The following is an 8966-nucleotide window of genomic DNA, read 5'->3' on the forward strand; positions in this document are numbered from 1 at the left end:
ACTTGAAAACTTAAGTTTGGAGGATATGCAGTGGGTTTCAAAAGGAATCAGAAAGAGAGGGGTAAGTGGCCCCAGAGAATTCTGTCTCTCTGTGTGTCTCTTTTTCAGTGTTTATCTTTCTCTGTCTCTGTATAAAGCAGTTTTACCTACATTATCTCACCTTTACCTTTTCTGTATTAATACAATTCTTTCATTATTAATTCCCTTGTATAATGTAGGAATGAATTTAGAGAAGCTAAACAATTGACACAGACCCATAGCTAATATAAGGCAGAAATGGAATTGAAACTCAAGTTTACCTGACTTCAAGGTCAATGTTCATTCAGAAAAGGGAGCTCATATATGACATGCCTGTCAGGGAAGCAAGAGCAGACTTGTCTTGCTGGGCTATTACCAGGGAGAAGACTTCCTGTGGTTTATTTTTAGAACTCCAAATTTCACCTCTTTCACTAACATCCTATCTTGCCAAATGCCACTGGCTCAAATACCACTTCCTCCTTTCTTCCTGTTCTCACATTTCTGCTGTACTGATTTTATTCTGCTTGGTGTGAAAATTAATTTGGATGGCTTTTCCACAAGACATGGTGTGTGCATCAAGAGAATAATTTCATCTTGCTTATTTCTCATTCCTTTCAGAGCAAAGCCTGGCTCTGTGCACACAATAAGTGCATAATACATATTAAGAGTGAAATAGTAACTATACATGAGTCTGGAGAGCCAGCCGTGGAATTTCTTAAGTCCTGTGACATCTGTATTAGCATAAAAGATAGAAGAAACCATTTTCTTGGTATCGCAGTTTAGTCCACTCTGGCCAAACAGAAACTGTCATGTGAATACTTTTGAACCGCAAAAACAATTTTGGTTTAAGTCGAGTAGGGGAGGAGAGGGATGGTGGTTCCTATTTCTCCCACACCAGTCCACCCATCTCTTATTAGAACATGTAATTCCAACAGTGCTGACTGTCTTAAATTTTGCGAACAGAGTGTCCTCTGAACACAGTGTGGTACACACACATTGCCTCTTTAAGAAGCTTCCTTATAGCTTATAATTAAATTAAAGGACTAGCAGCTGCTGGGGAAAAAAAAAGGATCGCCTAAAGGCTGTGTTTATGAGTTTCTCAGGCAAGAGGTAGTCATGTCAGAACTACTATTGTTTTGAGTTTGAATGTTTCCAATGAAGCTTTTGCACGAATCATTTGCTTAGCACTAGTCATTCAGTCATGCCATTTGATTTCAGCCCACTATTTCCTCTATGAACTGGCAAAAACAACTCTACAAAGGAAAACATTTCATAAAAAAGTCACAGGATTTTGCTTTATAAAGCATAGATCTGGACTCCATAACCAGCTTTGGAGCTGTTGCCTTTGGTTCCAAAGGCCTGGGAAGACCACTGCAAACACTTGAGCCTACGAAAGCAGAAAGTGTATTTCCTCTGTGTTTCCTTCATAGAATATTTGAATATATGGTTGGTAGAGGACTAACTCTCCTGGTTTTCCTAGGACTGTCCTAGTTTTAGCACTGAAAATCTCCATTATGTCATGGGAATCCCCTTAATCCTGGTCAAACTGGGACAGTTAGTCATCACAGCGTGAATGCTGTTAACCAAGAGACTCACATTCTGGGACAAGTTTATGCTCTAGAAGGTATTGGACCATGATGGTCAAGTCCTAAATCAGTGGTTAAACACCAGTGAATTTATGCTAAAAAGAAGTCTTGGAATCCCCAGTGAGTCCATAAACATCCTCTCCTCCAGAGCTTCCAAACTTGTGTGCCCAGTGGTAGATGTTGACACACTGGTGTGTAACTGATGAGTTCCAGATGAACTGAAATATTGACTTCCTCGGCCCCTGGATTGGCTGGGCAGGTTCTACAGTGCCTGTCACCCTCAGTTGTTTTCTTCTGGCCACGAACTGTCTTAGTTCTTTGGCCCGGTGAATGCTACCAAATAATACCATTTTCTATGTGTGCCATAATGAGAAATAAGTCATGAAGAAATGTTTACATTGAACCCATTAATTTTATGGATGAAGCTTAACTTTGATCATTTCTGTTAAACACACGTTTGTACCAAGCTGAGCCAAAACTGTGATAAATTTGTCTTGTGTTCAGCTTTTTTCAGGGTAAACTGCCTGGGGAAACTGTGTTTATAGTGAGTGGTAAGTGACAGGACTCTCTAGTCAAATGGACTGTGCTGTAGCCTATCCATTTCTACCAAATGGATACAACTAGGTGAAGAAAAGCCTCCAATTAAAATTAAAAAATAAAAATAAAAAAGTTTATTTCTATATATAAAAAAATAGAATAGACATTTATCTGGAGAATATCAATAGAAATTCCTAGATTGCTTTCATATATCTATGTTTTCAGTAAACATATGCCATTTACATCAGAATCGCCTTTAAGTTTGTGCTATCTAATGCATCAGAACATTAGATGACATTAGGACATGAGTTGGGTGAACTCCGGGAGCTGCTGATGGATGGGAGGCCTGGCGTGCTGTGGTTCATGGGGTCACGGAGAGTCGGACACGACTGAGCGACTGAACGGAACTGAACTGAATGCATCAGGCCCTCAGTTGGCTTTGTACAGATGCAAAGTTCTAATTTCAAAAATAAAAATGTTTGTAAATGTAAAGACAGCTAAGAAAGAATTATATACTTAAATATCCAAGGTTTCAAGGAAACAAGCATTTGTACCTTTACTTACTGATTCTCCAAGTATTAGTTCAACTTCAACATGGAGAAAGGATTCAAGGAGGAAGGCAATATGCTTATGAAAGTCTATGGCTGCAAAAGTACTGGAGTTTTGAATTCCCTCTTTCCCTGCTGTTCCTCACAGGCAGTGAATGAAGGAGAGACAAATTTTGTATATAAAGTGAAGTCTTTACAGATCAGAACTTTACATTGTGCCAAACTCCAATCCTGCCCAACTTCTGACTCTTCGATTGCTTAATACATTAGTGGATGTCTTCCAGTCCCCAGTGGTTGGAGTTCCACATCACACAGTCCCTGTCCCATCTGGTGCTAATTGGCACCCTTGTTGGTAGTTTCCAAAAGCAGAACAGGAAAAATAAAAAAGACTATCTTTCTATCCTTAGAAGCTTAGTACAGGCAGTCCTCAATTTAAAAGGAACTGTGTACTAAAATATTGTATGTAAATCAGTTGTTTAGATCCCAGGACAAAATTTCCTAATAAAATAGTCATGCCTCATGGTTTGTTAACCCAGGTCACCCCAGTTCACAAAAGTCTGTCTTAACCCAAGTCACCCCAGTTCACAAGAGTCTGTTTGATCCATAAAGCACCCAATAAATAGTGCTCATCTTACTAGCATAGACCTGTCATGGGTAAGCCAAGAATTAGAAAGAGAAGTAAAGCCAGTGCCATCTTTGGTGAGAGAAAGCCAGGCTGTACTCATCAATCCTGTGACCTTGGACAATTCTCATAAATCTTTTTAGCCCTAAGATTCTTTAACTGAATAGGAGGAAGATGGCAGGTAAGAGAAATTACTTTTCATCTTACTGGGTAATTATTGCAAGGATCAAATGAGATAACATATATGAAGCCATTTGAAAATGATTTCACCTTCCTCTGAAAGGGCAGAACCATAGGTTTCTTCCGCTTCCTTTCTAAAGTGAGAGTGAGGGGCTGCTGCCTTTTCAATTTCTCTCTGTGGTCACCCTCTAGAGGGAAAGTTAGGGAAACTGGAAGATGATGATCAAGTAGGAATAGAGGCTACAGGGGGATGAGATGAGAGGCTGGCTGTTTATATTCCACGTAAACCCTCAACAATTATTCCTTGGCCCAGGCTTCTCTCAGTCAGCCCTGTGTTTTCTCCCTTTATGGATTGGCCTACTGGTTTCATTGTCAACACCTGTTTCTGAACAACACAATGTCTCCTCAGTTTTACCAAGGACTTAACATCCTTTTTAGGATTTCATAATGAATTTAATTACTTTATCATAAGAGGGGGTAAATAGGAAGTCAAAAGATTCACTGCTCTATTCTTTCTATCTATAATTTTACTAAAGTCATAAATGAAAAATAAGGCCATGCATACATGCTTATTGTATATTTTTTTGTTATTTAATAACACATGTCTTAACCATATTTAAAAGAAGGAATGTGTGCTCTTGCTGCAGTCGTGTCTGACTCTTTGCAACCCTCTGGACTGCAGCCTGCCACACTCCTCTGTCCATGGGATTCTCCAGGCAAGAACACTTCCTGGGTTGCCATGCCCTCCTCCAGAGGATCTTCCTGAGCCAGGAATCAAACCTTCATCTTATTATGTTTTCTGCATTGGCAGGCAGGTTCTATATGACTAGTGCCATCTGGGAAGCCCAACAGGAGGAATAGACTTGGATAATTTCATCTCAGAAAATGATACTTGAGCGCTGGGAAGAACAACAGCCTGCACAGCTGAATAGGGACTGAATACAAAACCAGCAAGACATCACAGAGGCTTGGGAGCTTGAGAAACGAGGTAGACCACCTAGAGGAAGGGGAAAGGAAGGTATTCTGGGGTGGGATGATTACCCTTTCCTATTCTTCTGATTTTTCCTTTGTTTCTCACAAAGAAGGGGATATATCACAAAGGTAACAGTTACAGCATTTAATAAAACTAAACTTACATTTTTTTTTATTTTAAAAGATGTAAGAAAAGTTTTTTCTCCTTGGAAGAAAAGTTATGACAAACCTAGAGAGCATATTAAAAAGCAGAGACATTACTTCGCCGACAAAGTTCCGTCTAGTCAAAGCTATGGTTTGTCCAGTAGTCACATATGGATGTGAGAGTTGGACCATAAAGAAAGCTGAGCACAGAAGAACTGATGTTTCTGAACTGTGGTGTTGGAGAAGACTCTTGAGAATCCCTTGGACTGCAAGGAGATCCAGCCAGTTAATCTTAAAGGAAATTGACCCTGAATACTCATTGAAAGCTGAAGCTGAAACTCCAATACTTTGGCCACCTGATGCGAAGAACTGACTCATTGGAAAAGACCCTGATGCTGGGAAAGATTGAAGGCGGGAGGAGAAGGGGATGACAGAGGATGGTTGGTTGTTATCACCGACTCGATGGACATGAGTCTGAGTAAGCTCTGGGAGTTGGTGATGGACAGGGAGTCCTGGTGTGTTGCAGTCCATGGGGTCACAAAGAGTCAGACATGACTGAGCAACTTAACTGAATTGATACTTTATACTGCAATAAACTTTATTGCAGTATAGTTGACTTACAATGTTGTGTTAATTTCTGCTATACAACAAAGTGACTGTTATACATATATATGGACATGTATATATGGTTTTCATATTATGTTCTGTTGCTGTTTGTCACAGGATATTGAATATAGTCCCCTGTGCTCTACAGTAGAACCTTATTATCCCATCACTTCATGGGAAATAGATGGGGAAACAGTGGTAACAGTGTCAGACTTTCTTTTTTGGGCTCCAAAATCACTGTGGATGCTGATTGCAGCCATGAAATTAAAAGACACTTACTCCTTGGAAGGAAAGTTATGACCAACCTTGATAGCATATTAAAAAGCAGAGACATTACTTTGCCAACAAAGGTCCATCTAGTCAAGGCTATGATTTTTCCAGTGGTCGTGTATGGATGTGAGAATTGGACTGTGAAGAAAGCTGATCACCGAAGAACTGATGCTTTTGAACTGCGGTGCTGGAGAAGACTCTTGAGAGTCCCTTGGACTGCAAGGAGATCCAACCAGTCCATTCTAAAGGAGATCAATCCTGGGTTCATTGGAAGGACTGATGCTAAAGCTGAAACTTCAACACTTTGGCCACCTCATGCGACGAGTTGACTTGCTGGAAAAGACTCTGATGCTGGGAGGGATTGTGGGCAGGAGGAGAAGGGGACGACAGAGAATGAGATGGCTGGATGGCATCACCGACTCGATGGAGGTGAGTTTGAGTGAACTCCAGGAGTTGGTGATGGATAGGGAGGCCTGGCGTGCTGTGATTCATGGGGTCACAGAGTCGTACATGACTGAGCGACTGAACTGAACTGATATATAATAGTTTACCTCTGCTAATCCCAAATTCCTAATCCTGTGCTCCCCCATCTCCTACCTCTTGGCAAGCACAAGTGAGACTGTTTTTGTTTTCAGATATGTTAATTTGTGTCATAGTTTAGATTCCACACATAAGTAATATCATATGGTATTTGTCTTTATCCTTCTGATTTACTTCATTTAGTAGGATAATCTCTGGGTCCATCCGTGTTGCTCTGTGTGTGTGCTGTGTTTTTAGTAACTCAGTCATGTTTGACTCTTTGTGACCCCATGGACTGCAGCCCGCCAGGCTCATTTGTCCATGGGGATTCTCCAGACAAGAATACTGGGGTAGGTTGCATGCCCTCCTTCAGGGGATCTTCCTAACCCAGGGATTGAACCCAAGTCTCCTGCATTGCAGGTGGATTCTTTACCATCTGAGCCACCAGGGAGGCACAAGAATACTGAAATGGGTAGAATATTCCTTCTCCAGAGGGTCTTCCTGGCCCAGGAATTGAACCGGGGACTCCTGCATTGCAGGCGGTAAATGGCATTATTTCATTCTTTTTGATGGCTGAGTGATAGTCTGTTGTATGTATATAACACACCTTTATCCATTCATCTGTTGATGAACATTTAGATTGTTTCCATGTCTTGGTTATTGTAAATAGTGCTGCTATGAACATAGGCGTGCATGTATCTTTTCAAATTATTGTTTTGTCTGGGTATATGACCAGGAATGGGATTGCTGGATCATATGAAAACTCTATTTTTAGTTTTCTAAGGAAACTCCATACTATTTTTCATAGTGGCTGCACCATTTACACTCCCATTAAAAGCATAAGAAGGTTCTCTTTTCTCCACACCCTCTCCAGTATCTGTTATTTGTAGACTTTTTCAATTATAGCCATTCTGACTGGTCTGAGGTGGTATCTCATCATAATTTTGATTTACACCTCTCTAATAATTAGCAATTTTGATCATCTCTTCTTGTGCTTATTGGCCATCTATATGTCTTCTTTAGAGAAATAGCTATTTAGAACTTCCATTCATTTTTTGATTGGGTTGCTTTTTTTGTTGTTGCTATTGAGTTGTATGAACTACTTTTATATTTTGGAAATTAAGCCCTTGTCAGTAGCATTGTTTTCTAATTTCAGAGCTTTACTCACTTTTGACCACTTCCCATTGTCTTCATCCTAGGGATCCACATTCTGTACATTCATTTTTTTTCCCTGTAAGACCCCTCATCCCCCAAAACCCCCTTCCATGATAATGCCAAGCAATCTTGCCTCATGCTCTTTATCTCTCTACAGTCCCTTCAGCTACCAATAACCTTGTCCTTCTCCTAATTTCTTCAGTCCCTCCCCATTAGCTTATGCAGTTCAGTTTAATTTAACAACTGTCAATTACACTTTTAAAGAGTAATAATGTTAAAGTAGAGTTTCTATCATCAGGAAACTATTACAGTGCAGATATAGTATGATACATGACAGGGGATGCAAAAGACAGTGCTAAGAATACAGAGGAAGGAAAGAATAATTTCAAAGACTATGTGGATTTTCAGATGTTAAGAGGCAGTCAAGGTGATTCTTGTGAAAGCTGATCTCAAAGGATACAGGAGAGATTGAAGAGGGGAGGATCTTTGAAATAAAAGGAATATACCCTTAGGAAAATTCCAGGTTGATTATCACAAGTAATAAAATATCACAAATTAATAAACCCCCACCACTTCCCAGGAATCTGAGCATTATTTTTTCCCAGGACAACTGAAAGAGAAACTTCAGGCTTCAAATCAAATCTCTGCTAACATAGGAATAATAGAAACATTTAGACCACATGGAAGAAATACTCACATCTTTCTTTCTTCCTTCAATAGATAGACACAAGCTCCTCAAAGCCTCTAAAAGCAACCTATTAAACCAGAGCTCATGAGGAAAAATAGCAAATCAAGAGTGTATCTCAGCCACTCCTGGCTTACAACCAAGTAGTCTTGTAGTCCAGGACTCTGGCTCATGTTAATAAATTCTCTGCAAAACCCTCAGTGGAAAGGTTGTAATCATGTGGCTCTATTTAATGAAAGTATAAACAGAAGCCATCTCATTCTAATTTAAAAGAAGAGAAAAGTAAGGATCTGGGGTTCTCAGTGCAGTGACTCAGACTCTGAACCATTAACTCGAGAGCGAGCCTGTGTTGACATGTACAAATTGGGTGTCTGTTTTGACTTGACTGGTCAAGGAAACAGCCAGGTTAGGTTAAAAAAAAAAAAAGAAAACAGTGTCCAGGACAGTCAAGAAACAGTCAACCTGATTGTTTGACAGATGATTATTATTTCCGTTTCTCTCTCTGTCACTTATATCAAGTAAATCACATCAGTTAAAATAGATTAACTTCACGTTCAACATACTCTTAGTGGAGTTTACCCATCCGTCTCATTCATGTGGAGACTCCAAAGTTCTCATTTGGCTCTTTCTCCTCTACTTACTTATTCTTCCATTTTTATTTCTCATTCTAGTTCTTGTTTTTGCTTGCATTCCTTCTTTCTTTGGAAAAAAAGAACTTTTCAAATTGCGATGCTGGAGAAGACTCTTGAGAGTCCCTTGAGCTGCAAGGAGATCAAACCAGTCAATCCTAAAGGTAATCGACCCTAAATATTCATTGGAAGGACTGATGCTGAAGCTGAAGCTCCAATACTTTGGTCACCTGATGAGAAGAGCTGATTCATTGGACTAGACTCTGATGCTGGGAAAGATTGAAGGCAAAAGGAGAAGAAAATGGCAGAGGATGAGATGGTTAGATAGCATCAGAGGCTCAAAATGTATTTGAGCAGATTCCAGGAGATAGTGGAAGACAGAGGAGCCTGACGTGCTATAGTCCATGGGGTTGCAAAGTGTTGGACATGACAAAGCAGCTCAACAACAACTTTTTTCATTTCCTGCCATGTTTTCTTCATCCATTCCTAAAATCA

The 8966-nt window shown here is 40.0% G+C and overlaps 1 long non-coding RNA gene across 1 annotated transcript; it reads left to right on the forward strand.

Moving 5' to 3' along the window:
- The first annotated feature begins 3355 nt into the window (after positions 1-3355).
- LOC129551115 (uncharacterized) lies at positions 3356-5261 on the forward strand. The gene is made up of 3 exons (XR_008684992.2): positions 3356-3492; positions 4303-4479; positions 4648-5261. It is a non-coding gene; the product is annotated as an uncharacterized LOC129551115 (long non-coding RNA).
- The last annotated feature ends 3705 nt before the right edge of the window (positions 5262-8966 follow it).

This window comes from Moschus berezovskii, chromosome 17 (assembly GCF_049115385.1).
Source record: "Moschus berezovskii isolate FMDL1 chromosome 17, NW_MosBer_1.0, whole genome shotgun sequence".
In the NCBI taxonomy this organism is placed as follows: domain Eukaryota; kingdom Metazoa; phylum Chordata; class Mammalia; order Artiodactyla; family Moschidae; genus Moschus; species Moschus berezovskii.